Below are 21,314 nucleotides of genomic sequence, written 5' to 3' on the forward strand. Positions count from 1 at the left end.
CAAACGGCCTGACTCCTGGAGGTACTGGACCGATGTGACACTGTTAGATTGCCACATGCAGGGAAGACTCAAATACTTACCCCCTTCTCTTCCCCCCAAGCACCAGTAAGCTCAGAAGATTGAGTAATAACTAAGGACTATTGCAGTCACCAGTCATGAGCATGGAATTAGTGACACTGTCCCCACAGGGCCTCCAAGGGCTATGGCACTAAACGAATGTTTAGTCTGCTCTTCCAGACAAAGGATCCTAAATACAACATTTCAAGCTTTGTCTGTGATGTAGCAGACCTGAAAGAAAATCAAAACAAGATGAAACCAAAAAACTCATTACAGGTGAAAGGCTGGGGTTAGATGCAGGTATTTTGCCTTCCAGAAATAAGTCACAAAATGCAGATGCATGGTTTATAAACATTTACTTTTCTCATGAAAGAGAATCAAGAAAACAACATGTAACAAGAATGCAAATCAGCACTCCAAGACAATAAAAATCTGAAGAAAGAACAATGTTACCCTTCAAGTTCTCATTAGTTGTCAGAAAATATTTGTAGTAAAAATAACAAACCACTGCTTTGCCTGGTATTTTTACACAGAGCTGAACAAGACTGAAAGGCAGCTCGCTGTGCCCACTCCCTGCCAGGCACTCGTTAAGGGTCAGACTCCATCGTGAACACAATAGGAAGTGGTGGCGGGCTTCAGTGGTGGGGTAGGACCTGAGTCACACCAACAGTAACATACATATCACGTGTTTATAGACGAGTAGTTAAAACTCCTAACGTCTCTCTGCCATTTATAATTTATAATAAGATTTGTAGACATTACCTTGTTTAATCACTCATTCAGTACAACCACGTTCATATGAGGGCTCGCTATGTTCTGGCCCTTTGCAAGACACTGGGGACGTGGTGATGGATGAGTTGAGGAAGGCCATTATCCTTACAGAGCTGACACTTGACAAACTTTCACACCAGCCCTCCAAGGTTGGCAGGTGAGTATTCTCCTCCACAGTTTACAGAGCTGAAAACTGGTAAGCAGGAGAGTCAAGACTTAAATTCAGACCTGCTGATTCCAAGACCAGAACAACTCACACTAGACTCTACTTGATTTAAAAGGCAGATCGGGTGCTGAAACAACATGACCAATAAGAGTAAAGAAACAAATATTACCCAGTAGAGGTTGCAGTATGACTTTGATGATTATGCCTCATGTATAGTAACAGCTGAGTCTGGGGTCTCAGTAGACACTGATGAATAAAAAAGACATAGGGTAAGATGTTCACTCTAGGGGAAACTGGCAAGGGGTATATGGAAATTCTCTGTACTACCTTTGCAACTTTTCTGTAAATCTGAAAAAATCCCAAAAAGTTTAATTTAAAAAATGTTAACATTTAGTTGCATTATAATATTGGAAAACAGGAATGGTGACATACTAAAAGTAAATAAGATGAAAATTATTAACATCATAAAAATTGTCCACTATAAAAATGTCATATATCATTTGGCTATTCTCAAACTGAAAAGCTATAAATTTTTAAAAATAAAATTACTTGCTATATTAAAGAATAAAATCTCTGAGAACTTTACACCCTTGGTACATACCTGAGTATATTATGGAGTAAAAATCTGATGTTCAACAGGGATGGAAGCACAATGTTAATTATGGTTGGAACCATTGGTGCAAGTTTTAGCACAAGGGGATGTTGCAAAAGATCCAAGAGTTCAGCTTTTTCTCAATTAAGTCTTCCACTTAATCAGGTTCACCTTGATAGAGCAGGAGTGCAAGGTCGAAAACAATGAGGTAAAGTCAAAGAGGGGGTTGCAAGCCAGGGAAGGCACAGAGGGTGTGAGCGAGGAGGCCATGAAACTAACCACCGTAAGAAAGAAGCACTGTGGACCTGCGTGTCAGCACACTCCTGAACACATCGTCTAGGGTTGACCCCATTTTCAAGATTACTACCACTTACTCAACCAGGCTGCCTCCCCTCTGAGCCCCACACTGGGAAGTGGGGTACAAAATGCAGTGCCTCCTGCCTCAGGTACACAACGGCCAAGTCTTGAGAAGGCAGCGCGGCTCCTTCACCCTGTGCTGAGCTGGGAGGACACAAACATGAGGAAGGAGCAGCCTCTGCTTTGCAGACTCCAGCCAGCCAGGATGGGGGGCTGGTCCGCACCCCTTCTCCCAGGCCTCTACCCCTCTCTTTCACACTGGCCGGTGCCAGGTGGCTGATTAGCTAATCTGATAAATAGTGTCATTTCCATTGTCAATAAATGATTAAAAAGAAAAAATTGTTTCCATTCCCCAAAATTTCCCCATTTGTAAACTTGTTCTCAATGCCTTAACTTAAAGACGTAATTAGCATGCAAACTCTAGAGAAAGGGAAAATATTTGGGAGCACAGAGGTGTTTCCTGGTCCCTAAATTCAGTCAGCATAGGATTTGCGTATTGTTAGAGCCAATAAGGCCATGCTGGTTCATTTTATTGTGCATTAAATGTTTTCGTATAATTTCTCACCAAGAGCTCAGAATGAAAGGAAACTAAGCATATGGAATGTATATATTCATTGAAAAAAAAATTTTAATATCTTAAAAAATTTGACAGATCTTCATTTTCTAAAGTTGATAATAAAACCTAGCTCCAAGTCCCAGTAAGGAATGCAGCTCCAGAGACACCTTGATTTTAGTCCCAGGCTGAACCTCTGGCCTACAGAAGTGGGAGATGATAAACTTGGCTTGTTTTAAGCCACTGAGTTTGTGATAATTTGTTACATCAATAGAAAACTAGTTCAAGTGTTAATTGATTTAAAAATAATCAAATGACTAACACCACTTACACAATCAGATAATATCTAACTGTTAAGAGGAATTTCCTAACGCAAAAATAGAGTAGACTACCCCCTATGTGATATGACTTTGAGCTTCTCCAAGGCCACCTCAAACAACGCCTCTAACTGCCCATCTGAAACTGTACTTCCTTAGTCTATCAAGTAAACATGTTCAGCTATTATCAGTCATTTACACCCAAGTATGAATGAGCACTGATTCTCCTCAGATATCAGACTCTCTCTTTGAGATAGGAAGAAGGGTGGATAAAATATTGTAGCTATTGGGGGGGGGTATTAACCAGGTAGTCAGGGTTCTCCAGAGAAACAGAACCAATATTAAATATAGATATTTATTATGAGGAATTGGCTCATGCAATTATGGAGGCTGAGAAGTCCCACCATCTGCTACCTGCAGGACGGAGACCCAGGAAAGCTGATGGTGTAATTCAGAGTCCAAAGCCCTGAGAATCAGAGGAGCTAACGGTATAAATTCCAGTCCAGGGGCAGAAGATGAAGGGAGATGTCCCAGCTCATCAGCAAGGCAGGGAAAAAACGGACAAATTCCTCCTTCTTCCACCTTTGTTCTATTCAGCCCTTCAACAGATTGGATGAGACTCACCCACATTGGAGAGGGTAACCTACTTTACTGAGTCCATGTGTTCAAATGCTAATTTTATCTGAAAACACCCTCCAGACACATCCATAAATAAAGTTTAATCTGGATATGGCCAGTCAAGTTGACACATAAAATTAACCATCATAGGGGGAGAGTGGGATGGCCTCTGAAGAAAAACGTCATCTTTGTCACGGTTCTATCTAGCATTAGTTTTAGCGTCCAGACTGTTGTGACCAAAGAGTGTCAACAGATTTAACGCAACTATTGCCAGAGGACCTCGTGCCATATCTACAAGACATTTGGAAAATATCTGGCAACTCTCTCTACTTTTCTTGTTGGTTTTTGAGAAATAAGTTGACTCTGATAAAAATTAGCATGTTTCAAAGGGCATATTATCCTTACAGAAATACTGTTTTCCAGAATTTTTTATGAAAAAATAAATATCTGTATTTGCTACTTCGAAGAAAGAGCATGAGTCTTAGGTAAGTTATTTAATGCCTCTAAACCTCAATTTCCTCAACCATAAAATGAGATATCACTAGTTTGTACTTCATAAAATTGCAATAAGTGCTAAATTAAATAATACCTGTAAACCATTAAGCGCAGTCCCTGGAACATAACGCAGGCTTGTTCATAAATCACTAATATCCTGGTTTGAAGTAGGTCAGCACCCTGTGCCTGATAGACCTGCAGAGAGATTTAAGATTTATGTTGAAGATTGTAAATCTTCAACATAAACACTGCAAAGGAAACAAAAGCAAAAATCAACAAATGGGACTACATCAAACTAAAAACCTCTGCACAGCAAAGGTAACCCATCAACAAAATGAAAAGACCACCTACTACTGAATGGGAGAAAATATTTGCAAACTATATATCTCATAACAGGTTAATATCCAAAATATTTGAAGAACTTATACAATTCAATAGCAAAATCCAATTAAAAAGGGGCAGAGGGTCTGAATAGACATTTTTCCAAAGAAGACATACAAATGTCCAACAGGTACATGAAAAGATGCTCAACATCACTAATCATCAGGGAAATGCAAATCAAAACCACAATGAGGTATCACCTCACACCTATCAGAATGGCTATTATCAAAAAGACAAGAAATATCAAGTGTTGGTGAGGATGTGGAGAAAAGGGAATCTTTATGCACTGTTGGTGAGATTGTAAATTGGTGCAGCCTCTATGGAAAACAGCATGAAGTCTCCTCAAAAAAGTAAAAATAGAACTACCATATGATCCAGCTATTCCACTTCTGAGTATTTATCCAAAAGAAATGAAAACGCTAACTCAAAAAGATATCTGCACCCCCATGCTCACTGCAGCATTATTTACAATAGCCAAGATATGGAAAAAACCTAAGTGTCCATCGACACATGAATGGATAAAGAAAATGTGTTATGTACCTACACACACACACACACATATATATATATACACACACACAATGGAATATTATTCAGCCATAAAGAGAAGGAAATTCTGCCATTTGTGACAACATAGATGGACCTTGAGGGCATCATGCTAAGTGAAATAAATCAGACAGAGAAAGACAAATACTGTATGATCTCACATATTTGGAATCTAAAAAAATTAAAAGTAAAAACAAAAACTGAACTCATAGAGACAGATAACAGATTGGTGGTTGCCAGAGGCAGGGGGTGGGGGTTGCAGGGATAGGCAAAATGGGTGAAGGGGGTCAACAGGTACAAACTTCCAGTTATAAGATAAATAAGTCCTGGGGATGTAATGTACAGCATGGTGACTATTGTTAACAATATTGTATTATATATTTGAAAGTTGCTAAAATGTCTCTTCACGAGAAAAAAAAATTTGTTAACTATGTGTGGTGATAGATGTTGACTAGACGTAATGTGTTGATCGTCTCATATGTACAAATATTGAATCATTATGTTGTATACTTGAAACTAATATCATGTTATATGTCAATTATATCTCAATAAAAATAATAAATTTTAAAAATTAAACATAAATGTAAAGATTGGAAGGAAAATCAGAGAAGGAACTGGAGCTGGCAGTCCAAGGGAGATAAAGGAAAGGAGTAGGTTCCTAACTGTATTGATTCCTAGACTAGTGGGATGCTCAAAAAGTAAGTTTGCAAGGTAAATTATGAATGGTACAGCAATTTTTGGGGAGTGCAAATATTTTACTCTGCATGAGCACAAGCCTGAAAAACAAATTTTCCCTAGATTTGCTTACAGAAAAATATTTCTTCCCTCAAAAATCTTTATATATAAATAGCCAGAGAGAATGGAAAGAAACTAACTTTTTAAGAGTTGTATTCTTTCTTTCCTTCAGCAACCACACAATGAGCACTTAGCGTATCTCTGTTCTATGTGTTCTAATGGATACTAAGACGAATGAAAGTGAATTCCAGAATCCAGCAGAGATGATTGACATGAATCACTTAGGGCAAGGACTGTGCCCTGAGAGAGAAACACTCACACCTAACGGGAGTTCAGATGAGGGATGAATCTGCCTGCAGGAACAAGAAGAGAGCACGGGGATCAGAGCTGACGCTCTCAGGACAGGGGACTGGTGGCTGGAGCAACCGAGTGGGAGCGGAGGGGTGAGCGGGGAGGAGGCCGGAGGGAGCTTGGCCTGAAGAGCCGCCGCGCTGGAGGACTGCCTAGTGGAAGGAAGGACACAGCATCAGAGCTGGACTGGGAAATTAACCTGACATGAATGTGTAGAAGGGATAGAAAGTAAAGTACGTACCTGTAAAAACACACTGCGATGATTTAAGCTGTGGAACTTCATAAAAGTTGAGAGCCCCGCCGCCACCTTCAGAGGTTGGAACTCCAAAGGTTGGTCTGAGTTGATGCAGAGAAAAGCTTCGTGCCTGATTTCACTGTTTGCCCAGCAGAGAAGTACTTGCTGTCTAGACACAATACTAAAGGCTTATACTTTTTATGTTTGTTGTTCTCCATATACATGAGTGAATTTATATATTTACATATTATACATATATCATTTTCCTTTTATTTTTTCAAAAATTGAACTATTCTTTGCATACTATCTTAAAATTTTCTTTTTTTAACTTATCTGAGACAATTTTTCATGTCAATAAATATAGATTTATTTCATAAATTTAACAGCTGCATAGTATTGCATTATATACATAGATCAAAATTTATCAGATCCATCATCTATTAAGATGCATATAAGTTGTTGTTTTCTATTTTTACTCTCATAAACCAAGATATCATGAATACCCTTGCAGTTTTCCCATTATTTCTTACAATTAAATTTCTAGAATTGAATTTACCCTGGGTCAAAGGAGGTTTACTTTTAAAATGTTAATACATGTTGCCAAATTGTTCTCTGGAAAGGTTGTACCAAATCTTCATTCTCATCAACAGTGTATGAGATAGCCAATATAACCATTTTTTGATGCTTAATAAAATAAAACAAACTCCCACTTTGAGATAGTAAGATCTGCCGTCTCTCTCTCTCTCTCTCTCTCTCACACACACACACACACACACACACACACCCCAGTTCTTTTCTTCTCAGTTCATTCATTTATCATTTTTTTGATATAGCCTAAACATCTACATAACAATTTGACAAAAAAAAAATTTCAAATGAAGAACTATGCACAGAATGCTCCAAATCTCATTAAAATATATGCATAGGACGAAAGTCTGGAAAAATATCCTCCAAAATAGTAAGAATGATTATCTTTAGATAAAGATGGCATTGAGTGATTTGTGTTTTCTTATTCAAATTTTTATAGTTTCTGAATTTTTAACAATTCAGCATTATGAAGGCATATTCTATAAAAGAAATTCACACTATTAAGCAAAATCTTTCAGTGATAAATTTTCCACTGCAAAATTTTATTCTTTAAAGGCAAACCCTCTTTGCCAGCTTCACCTAGAGACTCGTGATCAGGTGCATGAAGGTGCTAGCGAGCCCATGAGTCTACAGGCAGGCCTCCTTCTGCACGTTGTGTGGGGCTGTAAAACTGACCGTGCACACTGAACCCATGCAAAGCGACCTTCATGATCAAAGGGGAAAAGTACAGTTGTTCTGTGACTTTTAAAAATTTTTGTCAAAATATTAAAAACTGTCTTACTGTCAGTTATAAATGTAAAGGGAAATGGATATTTATTTACTGTAACTGAAAACATTAGGAACATTGAGAATTGAAATCTTTTATTTCTTGAAAAAAAAACTTAGGAGAAGTTTGAACTCGGCTTACCTTCTTTTTCTCTTTTAACTTACATTACACAGTGAACTTCTTCTTCATGCCTTGGTCAGTTGTCTTACTCCTTTGTAAGTGGATCAGCTTCCAATATTTTATCCTTTGTGCTTTTGACATCGTGAAATGTGTTTGAGAATTCCTTTAATGTGAAGATTTTTGTCAGCACCACTTCCTCCAGGACATTATCATCCTTTTCTCACGACGACTTTCCTCATTTAGGCATGTAAGTTCCCTTCACTAAGTTCCTCGGGCTGCACATCTAGAGTTTCTCCAATGGCAGCAGTGTCAACAATTCCATGGTCAGGTATTTATCCTATAATTCCATTTATGTTCGATTCAAATTGCACTTCCAACGTTATCAATTTTTGTTTCCTTGCTGCACTTCCATCTTTGTTAGCCAATTTCCTTTTTTGAGTATCTATTTTTGCAAAATGTCACATGGGTTTACCACTGGGAGACAAGGAGGCAACACAACTACATGCTTTACTGTCTGTGTGTGAACTGAGTAACACGGCTCAGTGACCCATGACCAACAGACACTGAAAGATGTGGTGTGAAAATCAATAATGATACACTTCTGTTACTTATGCACTGTAGAGCTAGCGGTTAAATTTGTACTTTATTCAGTTACTCACAGTTAATGTACTGGGGTAACTGAAATTTCAACTGTGTTCTTGGGGAACTGGTTTATTAAGCTAAATGTGGTACTGAAAATTCATGCCTATTGGAACCAAGCCAAACAAGGACTGCCTATATTTGTTTTTGACTTGCATATGCCAATAATTTGGGAGAAACTTAAAAGGAGAATAGGACCTAATCCCCACCTCCTAGTCCCTATTTCTATGCAAAATCTTTCCTTTATTTTCTTAAAGTAGCTAGAAATCCATTGATGGTCAACCATCTTAGTATTAATACATTGGCCTCATTTAATCAATATTTACTGAGTACTTACTGTTCTATGCACAAGAAATATAGTGGGAAACAGGTAGAGATAACCCCTGGCAAATGGAGCTTACATTGGAGAGAGTCAGAACACAAAATTAACAAAAAAGCATGATTTCTGACTGTGAAACTTTCTTTGGAAAAAAATAGAAAGAGTGATGTGATAAAACTGAAGCCAATGTGGGTGGGGAGGAAGCTGTATAAGGGTGAAGGTGAGCAAAGGCCCCTCTGAGATTTCAAATGAGCTGAGCCCTGCATGATGAGAAGGAATCAGGTTACAGCAAAGGAAAACAAAAATGAGTTTGGAGTGTTCGAGAAAAAGCAAGGAGTGTGGCTGGGTCCCATGAGTGAGGAGAAGAGTAATAGGACATGAAATGGGAGACAGAACCAGATCACATAAGTCCTTATAGGCTATGGCAAGGAGTTGGGTTTTATTCTAACTACAATGGGAAAACATTGAAAATTTTTATGCAAAGAACTGGCATGGTAAGAGCTTTGTTAAGATGGAAATATATCTGGGAAGGGTGACAAGTTGTTGCCAGTTGGAAATAGAAATGATAATTCTGTAGTTGAGCAGAGAAGAATAATTTTGGATGATGGGTGCCAGCCACACTGAGGAAGACTAATTGGAATACCACAGTGCAGGGATGGGGGATGCTCCAGGGTGCCAAGGACCAGCATGAAGACAATGAGTGCTTTCTGGGCAGGAGGCAGAAATACGCTGCCAATTCTCTCTCCTAGCTGGGTGATCCTGGCCAGCAGCAATCACTGCACTAGAGACATACAGGCTTCCTACTAAAAATGGCATTTTTGCAACCCTGAAGGTTGTCATTTTCCAGCGTCCTTTTTCATTTTTTATCTATTGTTGCTAACCCAGCTCCCCTAAATCCAACAGAGATAGGAGGTAGCTAGGAAAGAAAGAAGATGCAGTAATGAGAGGTAGGAGAAATATTACTTCACTGTGTTTCCAAAGTCCCTGAAGGAAGCTGAATCTTTCCCCAGTGCTTGGGGTCCTGGAAGTAAATTTGGAGTTCTGTAAACCTGAAGGAAGTCAGACTGAGAACCCTTCCCATAACATTGTGACATAAGGGTCTTTTGTTGCCAGAACCTCTTTGGGTAGGGTTATGGAATAGAGACTACTCAGGCCTTGAAGTCAAGCAGGCTCAGATTTAAAATCCAGGGGTAAATCTTTTCATTTCTTTGAACCTCAGCTTCCCACTTGCATGGAAAATGCGTGTTATAATCACACTGACCTCACGTGTTCCTCTGAAGATCAAATGAGGCAAATATATTACGTACGAAAATCCCTGGCACATAGTGAGTGCTCAGTTAGATTAAGCATCTTCCTTCTCCATCCTGCCATTCTTCTCCATCCCCTCCTTCCCTTGAATGGGATGCATGACAGCCCCAGACTATACTGAATTTGCTTCAGTATTAAAATATTATAAGGTGCCAAGATAGGAAAAAAAAAAAGGGAACAATTAGGAAGTCAACAGAAACATTCAACTTTGAGCAGTTCTGGGGGAGGCAGAGAGAGGATTTAATCAGTATTCCTCTTCTAGCGCTGTTGTATGTGGCAGAACATGGAGCAGTTTGTTAAAATGATGGCTATCGCACTCAACCCTGTCCCAGCCCTGAAGCAGTAGCAATCAATTCCATATGCACAGCACACTTTGGCGCAGATGTTCTATGAACTGCATGGAGGAAGAGGGCCCTCTAGGCAGGCTCATAAAAACATTCTAAACTTTTCAGAAGATCAAATGACTGTGAAATCATGTTGATTGATAAAATTAGAGTGGCAAGCTAGATAAGAATCGGGAACGGTCATCCTGCTAATTTCTTTATCTTTTGACCAAAATAGGCAAGATCACAAAGATTGATGACATTCAATTTAACAAATATTTAATAATGCATGTACTATAGTCTAGACACCAAGATAGGCAGTAAGACTACAAAGATGAGCTTACCCAAAGGGAAGAAGATTCTAAACATTTGATAGTAAACTACTTTTCCACTCAGTAATCCTTGGCCAAACTATCATTGACCTTTTATTCTGTCCCCAGAGAAGAGAAAGTCCAGTAAATGACTTCTGTTATGAGAATACTGGAGACATTTAGAGACTGAGACTCAGCTGGTTTCAAAGTTCTGCCCCTAACAAACAAGGCAGATAAGTAGGAGAGATCGTGTCAAACTCCAAACTATTTGTCTTTCACAAAATGTTTAATACACGTACCTAGTATGCATATTTGGACACAATAAGAGGATGTTTCCAGCAAAATAGAAAATTAACCTCTTCAGAACTATAGTTATCTGGTCTACTAGCCTAGGGCAAACAAACTCCTGTCTTATGTGAGCCCTATAATTTGTGTAATTTGAATATAAATTCTGCCTGATTTAGAGGTAAATTTTATTTTTTAGAAAAGCTGGATTGAAATGGAGTTGAAGAAGTATATTAGTTCTCCTTCCTGACTTATCATTTCCTTACATTTCCATTCTGAGGTTGAGTTATGCAGACAATGTCATGCATTCTTGATATCGGAGAGGTAAGAATCAAAAGAGAAAAAAAATACAGAATGACAGAAAAGTTGTCTCTGGTTTACTAAAAGAAATTGGCAAACAGGGATGGGGTAGGAATCTTGACATTAAACCCCACCCTGGGGCAGAATTTTCTATTTATGTCTGAATCAGATAGGTATATGTTCTACTGTTATCATTCCTAGTGTAAGAACCATGGTAGAGTTGGTAAATCATTTAGGAATTAAAGTCAGACTGAGTTATGTGGTTTGTTTTGTGCCTTATATAATATGCACATAAGAGTAACCAAACAATAAACAAAATACTAGGCAAAAAATGGGAATATGCCTCTTATAGACACAACCCAAGCCATTCCTAAACCCCACACTTGCTCCTAGCTTGCAGCTATTTAATCACTTTGATTGTTAGTTTGTATTCTATTTTTCTTTTTATTCCTGTTAAAAGTGTGGTCATAATAAAATCAAATACTCAAATAATCCACCAATTGTTTCTGCATTCAAAAATAAATGAAAAAATAAATAAAATAAATGAGATTCAAGACATATAAATGGCCAACAGCTACATGAAAAGATGCTCAACATCACTAATCATCAGGGAAATGCAAATCAAAACCTCAATGAGATATCACCTCACACCTATCAGAATAGTTATTATCAAAAAGACAAGAAATAACAAGTGTTGGTGATGATGTTAAGAAGGGAATGCTTGTGCACTGTTGGTGGGAATGTAAGTTGGTGCAGCCACTATGGAAAACAGTATGGAGTTTCCTCGAGAAAGTAAAAATAGAACTACCATATGATCCAGCAATCCCGCTTCTGACTATATATCCAAAGAAAATGAAAACACAACTAGAAAAGATATCTACACTCCCATGCTCACTGCAGCATTATTTACAGTAGCCAAGACATGAAAGCAACCTAAGTCTCCATCGATGGATGAATGGATACAGAAAATGTGGTATATATATATATACACATACATATATACATACACACACACACACACACACACACACACAGGAATACTATTCATCCATAAAAAAGAATGAAATCTCGCCATTTGTGATAACATGGATGGACCTTGAGGGCCTTGTGGTAAGTGAAATCAGTCAGATAGAGAAAGACAAATGCCATATGATCTCATTTGTATGTTGAATTTAAAAGCAACGGGCCGGCCCCGTGGCTTGGTGGTTAAGTGAGCGCGCTCCGCTGCTGGCGACCCGAGTTCGGATCCCGGGCTCCCACCGGCACGCTGCTTCTCCGGCCATGCTGAGGCCGCATCCCACATACAGCAACTAGAAGGATGTGCAGCTATGACACACAACTATCTACTGGGGCTTTGGGGGAAAAAAATAAATAAATAAAATCTTTAAAAGCAACAAGAAAACGAGCTCATAGATACAGATAACAAATTGGTGGTTGCTAGAGGCGGAGGTGAGGGGTTGGCAAAATGGGTGAAGGGAGTCAAAAGGTACAAACTCCCAGTTATAAAATAAATAAGTCATGGGGATGAAATGTACAGCATGGGACTATAGCTAACAATACTGTGTTGCGTATTTGAAAGTTGCTAAGAGAGTAAATCTTAAAATTTCTCATCACAAGGAAAAACAATTTGTAACTATGTATGGTGATGTATGTTAACTAGACTTATTGTGGTGATCATTTCTCAACATATACAAATACTGAATCATTATATTGTATACCTGAAACTAATATAATGTTATATGTCAGTTATATCTCAATAAAAAAATTAAATTTAAATAAATAGATAAGACTCATTGCAAGTCCAGTTATAATCCCTTCAGTCTTCTTTGTAGGAATTGACCAGCTACTTCTTAAATTATATGGACACACAAAGGATCTAGAATATGCAGAGCAATCCTGAAGAAGGCTAAAGTTAGAGAACTTATAGCATTTGACTTCAAACATACTATAAATCCACAGTAATCAAAAGACTATAATAGTCACATAAGGGTGAACAAATACATCAATGGGACAAAATAGAAAGAAGAAAAATAGATTCAAGCTTATAGGGTTATTTGATTTTCAGCAAAGGAGCCAAAGAAACTGAATTGTAAAAGGACAATATTTTCACCAAATGGTGCTGGAACAACTGGATATCCCTTTGGAAAAAAGTAAATAAAGCTTGATCCCTACATCACATCATATACAAAATTAATTTGAGATGGATCTTCTACCTAAATGTAAAAGATCAAACCGTAAAACTATCAGAGGAAACATAGGACATTATCTTTGTGACTTGGAGGTGGGTAAAAGTTTCTTAGAAAAAAATATAGAAAACAACATGATCGGAAAAATAATCATTAAAAACAAAAAAACATAAAAAGAGAAAATTGATAAAGTGGACTTCATCATAATTTTAAATTTCTCACCAAAGGACACCTTTAAGAAAATGAATAAGTAAGCCACAAGCTGGAATAAACATGAATCTGTCAGAGAACTGGTATTCAGGATAAGTAAAGACCCCCTACAACTTAATAATAAAAACAAATAACCAACCCAGTGAAAAAATGGGCAAAAGATTTGAACAGATACTTCACAAAAGAAGATATATGAATGGTCAATAAGCTCATTAAAAACTACCCAGCATCATTAGTCATTAAGGATATACAAATTAAAACCACAGTAAGATATTACTACACACCCACATTTAGAAGACTGACAATACCAAGTGCTAGCAAGCATGTGGAGCAACTGGAACTCTAGGACATTATTGGTGGGAGTGTAGAACAGAACCACTACTTTGTAAAATGACCTCACAGTTTCTTTGAAAAAAAATACACCTACCCAAGCGATTCTACTCCTACATATTACCCAAGAGGAATGAAAATGCATGTCCACAAAATACTTGTACAAGAATGTTCATACTAGCTTTATTCATAATAACCAAAAATTGGAAACAGTCAAGTATCCATCTGTAGGAGAATGGATACACAGCTGTGGTATATTCGTGAAATGGAGCACTAATCAACAATAGAAAAGGACAAAATTACTAATATACACAACTGGAGGGCAAACGCAAAAGCTTTGTACTGAGTAAAAGCCTAACACAAAAGAGCACAAATTGTATGATTCCATTTATATGAAGTTCTGGAACAGGGAAAACTAGCCTGGACATAGAAATAAACATAGTGACTGCCTCTGGGTGGGTGAGGACAAAGATTGACTGGAAACGAGCATGAGGGAACTTTCTGAGGTGAAGGAGATGTTCTATATCGTGACAGAGGTTTGGGATACGTAAGTGTCTGCAATTGTCACAATTCATAGAATAGTAGACTTAAGATTTGTCCATTTCATTGTGTGTAAATTTCCTTAAAAAAAGGACTGTAGGGAGGTTGGCCCTGCGGCGTAGCAGTTAAATTCGCTCATACAACGTCGTGGCCCCGGGGTTCGCAGGTTCCGATCCCGAGCACAGACTGGTGCACCGCTTATCAAGCCATGCTGTGGCAGTGTCCCCTATAAAGTAGAGGAAGATGAGCACAGACGTTAGCCCAGGGCCAGTCTTCCTCAGCAAAAAAGAGGATTGGCATTGGATATTAGCTCAGGGCCAATCTTCTTCACAAAACGAAAAAACAAAGGACTGTAAACAACATTGAATTTAGGGGAAGTGTACTGATGTCTGCAACTTACTTTGAAATGCATCAAAAAATAAGATGGGTTGATAAAGGGATGGATAGATAGATAGGCAATAAAGCAAGTATAATAAAATGCTAATGGTAAAATCTAGGTTGTGAGTATACAGGTTTATACTATAAAATTCAACTTTTCTACATATTTGAAACTTTTAATAATAAAGCAATGGGAAAAAAATAAACTTGAAAGTTTTTTTATGCTTCTTGTAAATTAGAATTAATATAGCACTACATCTTTAATATTCATCTTGGATTATGTACATCTTCCAAATCTTCGGCCATATTTGGCATTGCCAAACATGTTCTCAGCCAGGCATCCCTCTTTATATTGGCATTTTCATTTTTCCCATGTGCTCTATACTCTTTTTAAATTTGTTAAGAGGCATCATGACGATTATTGATGTGCCTCCATCTTTATGGTCATTTTGGAACATATGCTTTTCAATCCCCCACCCTCATCCCCAGATCAGGGCTGTGCTTTTCCCAGTGGTATTTACCATGTCTGATCTCTGTGCAGATGGTGGGAAAATAGCAGTCTCCCGGGTTGGTCAACAGCCAACTTGTTTGCCTAGATGCCTAATTTCAAGAGTGATCATACTGAGATTATTTTTAGCCCCATAACTTTTTCAACCAGCAAGTACCTTATACACCAGATGGCTCCCTGCTCCCGCTTTTCTCAACAGGATCTTTTAATGAGACTATTATATGGCTTGCTTATGATATCACAATTAGTCAGAGATAAAATGAAGAGCGAAATCCAGGCCTTCTGATTTCACAGAGGCCCTTCCAGTTAATCCTCATTCATCTCGGTTGTTTTAATCTCATTTTAAAAAGAAAAGAGATAAGGGGAAAGTTTGCTTTAATGTGACTAATTTAGACAATATAAATATTATTTCAATGATTATTTGTGGAAATAATGTTTTATAGGAATACCTGTACTCCATCATCTTATAAAGCACAGCAGGATTTCTGTGTGGTTAGAAGGCTGGGTGTCTATTAGCCCACAAAATCTATCATTAGAAGAAACTAAATGGTCTGAAAGCCAACAGCCAGGTGCCGTCGGGATTCTTAGATGAATAGATATGGATGGGGAGAAAGACTCAGATAGGAGGGGAGGAGGGAGTAGAATAATGAAAATGAAGATAAAACCTCTATTGTAATCCTTTCAATTCCATGATGCCATTTTCTATAATTCTGTAATGTTGAAATGTTACCTTATTAATGACTATGAGAATGTCTCAAAAGATTCCAAACCTCTCCCTACTCTGGTCTTTCAAAGATGATTTTGAATGTGAATTCAGACATTCTCTGTGAGACTCTGGAGGGGGCCCTCTCTGGCAGCAGGGCCACCACCATTACCAATGCCCCAGGGAGCTTGCAATGGGGCCACAGCAAATGGAATAATAACACCAGCATTGTGATCTAGCTCGTGTCTTCCCTGTTGCGCCCATGGACCACCTGTCAACCTGTTCCTTTGGTTCCTATCAAGTCTACTTTCTACAGTAAATGAACTTACCTCTATTTTTGGTCTCTTTCCTCTTGACTTATCACTTTAGTTTAAATATGATTTTCAACAGTCCTGTGCTCCTGGACTATCCCTTATTTTGGTTAATTCTTTGCATTATATCTTACTCCCTTATAATCATAAACCATTTTTTTACCTTAGCCCATTGTTTCCCTGTCATATTCCCATGACTTTACCTATTGGCATTCACACATCCGTTTATACTTTCTTGTCTCCATTCTCATTACTGTGATCCACCAACATTTGGACAAACACGCCTTGATATAGGGATTCAATATAGGGTTCAAGATATAAGGAAAAGAACACAGATCCTGAAATCAGAAGACAAGTTTATCTCTCGATTCTCGATTCTTACTACGTGGGTGACTTTGAAAAATGCACAACTTCTGTTTTCTTTTTTAAAAGGGAAATAATATTATTCTGTCATTCTCTTAGAGTTATCCTAATGGCCTAATGACAAAACGTTTGTAAATTAGTTTGGGTTCCCTCCTATGCAGACTGATATTAGTCCAAATGCGAGTTTATTTGGAAGGTTCTGGAAGCACTGGTAAGGAAGGGAAGAAGTGACACCAAGAAGGGAAGGCAGCACATAAAGGGTAGCAAATAAACTCCCTGTGGGTGACTGGGGTGTGATGCTTCAAGGAAATTCTGGGGAAAAGTACAAAACACACATCTCAGAGTTATCCTACCAAAGGTGCAAAGAAGCTAAATTGTTGGTTGAGGAATGGTTCTGGGGGACTTATTCCCCAGCAATTCTGGCCTGCCCTACACCTGGTCAGAGCCTGTTTCTGCAGCTTCTGGGCACACGGTAGTCAGGGCTGAGGGATATGAGCAGGGCACTAAGAAAATATGCTCAGTCACTTTTCAAAATAAAACGTACCATGATTATTACTCCTTAATAACCTCAGCATTTGAGTTAGAGTCACCTTCTCACCCTGTATTCTGCCACCCTCCTTGCTGTCGCTCTTCAACACCCTCCTAGCACACTGTCACAGCCGCCTCACCTCCAATAATCTTTATCTCAACTGTACTTCATCTACCCATAAATATATGACAATCACCTATCACTTAGACTTCCTCTACCTCCAAAATTTTCAACTCTGAGATTTTCTTCTTTGTTTAAAGTCATTTATTCTTTGGCCTTTTCTGTTCCCTCACTCCTTCTGAATCTTCTTCACCTTCTTCTTGATCACCAGTACTTCAGCCTCTCTTCATCCTCATATGCCCATTAGGACACTGTTGGTTTCATCTGCCTCCTACTTACCAGATGATCAGTGGTTTAGTCTACATTCCAGATGACAACACAGAATCCCATAGTCTATTGATCTTTAATAACTCGTATTGCCAATTCTCAACCTTAGCTGCTTCTCGTGTGTTCTCAACATTATGCTGAATATCTTGCATATCTTGCACCAAGATTGTTGCTTGAGGCCTTTCTTGTGTCAGCATTAAGAGATCTGACAAATACCAAAAAAATGTGCTCCAATACATCATATTAGGCAGAACGACACAAACTATTGACAGGTGTCATGCTCAAGTAGTGTTTCAAGATCAAGTAATTTCAAGAATTTATTGGTTAAACAAGAATGAGAGGCTCATTATCATTCAATTTCTCAGAGTTATTAAATATGCTCCCATGCATTATGAATATTTAAGAAGATATAGCTGACGAAGTTTCCCAGATTTATTTGACACTGAGGGTTCCACAGAACAAACTTTGGGACACACTCATTTATTATTATCACAAATCACTACATGTTATAACCTTCCAGGAAAAGGTGCATGATATTTGGGTATTGTATGTGGCTTTGCAAGAGGGGCTTTGGGACACTGCCATTCCCAAAATGATATCATTTATTTTGACTGATTTTTTTTTTCAACTCTGTTCGTAGAGAGTAGAAATAATTCTCCTCTGCATGAAGCATCCCCTTATTCTTAAGGAGAATGCATTTTAGTAATTTTCAAGCTAAGACGATTCAACGAAATTGATAATTCTAACCTCAAGGAACTTTTACCTCTGTTCCTTAAGGGCTTTCTACATTGTGATTATTGCTCAGGGCATGGTCTTTCCTTGTTAACCAAAATGTCCCAGCCTCACCATTCTGTGATTAAAACTAAGGTCATATGTCTTTCAATGCCCAAAGTACTGTGGCTCTTTTCTTCCCATCTGTTTCACTAAAAGAAGAGAATCCCCTAATATTTCTAAGAATACCCCCTACTTCTCAACCCTCACTACCACAAATGTTACCAGTATTTGTTTTTAAGTTAGTCCTCCACGTAGCTGGCCTGCTGCCCATGGGGATAGCAGAACTCAGATGCTCCCCTAAAGGTAGACTCTGCAACCTCAATCGGCGCACCCTGTTGAGGGTCCTGCTTGTCCACAGCAACACCATCTGGCTGCCCACAGTGTCCACACTGAAGCCCTGGAGGTCCAGCTGAGACATGACTGTCAGAGTAACCACTCCGACTGACCCACAGTGGCTCACCCACCATTGCTGTCTTGAAAACAGAGCTACCTGGGTACTTTCTGAACACCTGGCAGTTCATAGAGCTGAGGTCCCTTCTGCACCATCAGCTTCACAGACGCTGTCTCCTGCCAATTCACCCATGCAAAGTAGAAAGGTAGACAGTTTCCCTTCTATGTCATCATGCTTGGTCAGGGGCATGGCTCAGCAAAACTACTTGGACCTTGAGGGGAAGAGGTACTAATTCATTTTACTCCCACTTGTAGACATTTTTTCCCAAGATATGCCAGTGTTCCAAGGGGCTAGGTGGCAGGGCATTCATGTGCTATGCCCAGAATATCCATCCAAAGATCTAAACCCCCTTCATCTACTGGAAGTGTCATGCATTCACTTTACTCTGGAGAGTAGTTTAAGGGCCAGGAAAAGGTCGGGTAAATATTTTCTACTAGGGACAAGGCCCCTGACCTTCAAAGCAAATCTCATAAGCTGTCCCATTTGAAGCCCTGGAACCAAAACTCAAATGATGAAGGAGTGATAGTCCTACATTTAAAACTATCATTCAGAAGAAAACAAAATTAACTTTCCAGTGGTGACGACCTCCCCACAAGAACTTGCCTCTGGCAAAGGATCTCCTCAGCCCTCCCCAGAAGAGGAGAAGAGGAAGCACAAGAAGTGTCTGGTGCAGAGGCCCAATTCCTTCTTCAAGGATGTGAAATGCCCAGGATGCTATAAAATCACCGCAATCTTTATCCATGCACAATGGTAGTTTTGTGTGTGGGCTGTTCCACTGTCCTCTGCCACCCTATAAGAGGAAAAGCAAGACTCACAGAAGGATGCTCCTTCAGACAGAGGCAGCACTAAAAGCACCCTGAATCAAGATAAGTGGAAAACCATCCCAATAAACACATTTTGTATTAAAAAAAAAGAAAAAAAATCATTCAGTAATACAAAAGAGTGCCAGGAATTGACTGATTTATGTGAAGCAAAGCACAGTGCTTGAACACAAGTTCTCGTTCACCATTGCTTATAATAGTGATGAATATTGACACATCATTGGAAATGAAAGTCATCTCTCCAGAGGAAAGCAAAAGATTTCCCTGAAGAATGCTTAGGAGGAACCACCAGACCCCTGTCTTCTCTGGCTTGTGAAACAGTGAAGTTGGCTGGGCTTTCTGCTATAAACTACCCCATGTTAAAGAGGAGGCAAACACTACCACAGTGACCAACATAGCAAGCATTGATTTTTATGCACTTCCCCAGTAAAGGGAGACACACCAAGGAAGAAATCACTGAGTAGTTCCCTCAGGGGAAGAAGTAGTTCCCCCAGTGTGGGGGTGGAGGTGGGAACTGGGGGGTTATGTGCTAGAAGTGGGACAAGTGGGTCGTCATATCCACCCATTTTAAGGACCAAAGTTGCTCCCCGGATCAAATGAGTCCATGAGTCCACACACCGCTGGTTAAGGCAAGTCCAGCTGTCCACCGTCAGGAGAGTCTTTGTTTGAGTTGGTGGGCGTCTGGCAGAGGGGCAGCACAAAGATACCCCCTGGCTCATCAGCTGCAGCTGGTACTGAGCCCTGCTCCCTACCCAGGGCCGTTCAAGGCATTGGGGTCAAATCAGTGGAGATGGCATTGGCAAAATAGTGACCAACTCCTACAGCTACGTCTTTAGAATAAGGGTCTTAGAATGGGGTTTTTTCTTACAATGTCCCTGAAAGTATGTCAAGAGCATTAATCCAAAGCAATTCAGAAAAAGCAATTTCATGAGGGACCCAAGCCCCAGTGCCCAGGCATGCAGCTCATGTCGGTCTGTCTTTACAAGTTAGAATATAAGGAGAAAGAAATTCTACTTGAAGGCAAGGAAAGGTGATGCTAAGAAAAGAGAGAAAGGCCCTTTCGGCAGAGAACAGCATGGCAGTGTGAAAGTGCATGATGCATGCATGGGGCAGCAGCAGCACACCCTGAGACCTTCTCAAGTCCCCCACATCACTGGCACCAAGAAAGTCTCAACTTCCCTCCGTATGAAACAGTGAAGTACTACTGAAAACATGCACTTTGGGCTCCAGATGAATTTTTAAATACATTCCAGAGAAATGTATAAGGTTATTAAAACACATTCTGCCATTTATCCTCCTTCACTGACATTTCGTCTCTCTTTAGATGAAACAGTTCTTGCACTGGCTGTAAACTGCTGCAAGTTTCATGAAACACTATTCTTTGTTGTTTCATCGAGAGACTATGGTGGTCTAATTTGGTGCTCTCTAAACTTGAATATGCATACAGTCGTCCCTCGGTATCTGCGGGGAATTGGTTCCAGGAACCCCCCTGGCTACTAAAATCCGTGGAGGTTCAAGTTCCTTGTATAAAGTGGCGTAGTACAATGAATACAGTCGGCTTTCAGTATCTGCTGGTTTCTCATCCACAGATTCAACCAGCTGGGTGTACTAACCAGCTGTACAAACCACTTGAGGATCTTGTTAAAGTTCAGACTCTGCTTCAGTAACCTGGGGAGGAGCCTGAGATTCA

General features: G+C 39.2%; 1 pseudogene; it reads left to right on the top strand.

Moving 5' to 3' along the window:
• Positions 1–905: 905 nt before the first annotated feature.
• LOC101403161 (small ribosomal subunit protein eS27 pseudogene) lies at positions 906–19,652 on the top strand (annotated as a pseudogene).
• The last annotated feature ends 1,662 nt before the right edge of the window (positions 19,653–21,314 follow it).

The sequence above is a fragment of the Ceratotherium simum genome, chromosome 31, assembly GCF_057802395.1.
Source record: "Ceratotherium simum simum isolate JZ-2026a chromosome 31, ASM5780239v1, whole genome shotgun sequence".
NCBI lineage: Eukaryota > Metazoa > Chordata > Mammalia > Perissodactyla > Rhinocerotidae > Ceratotherium > Ceratotherium simum.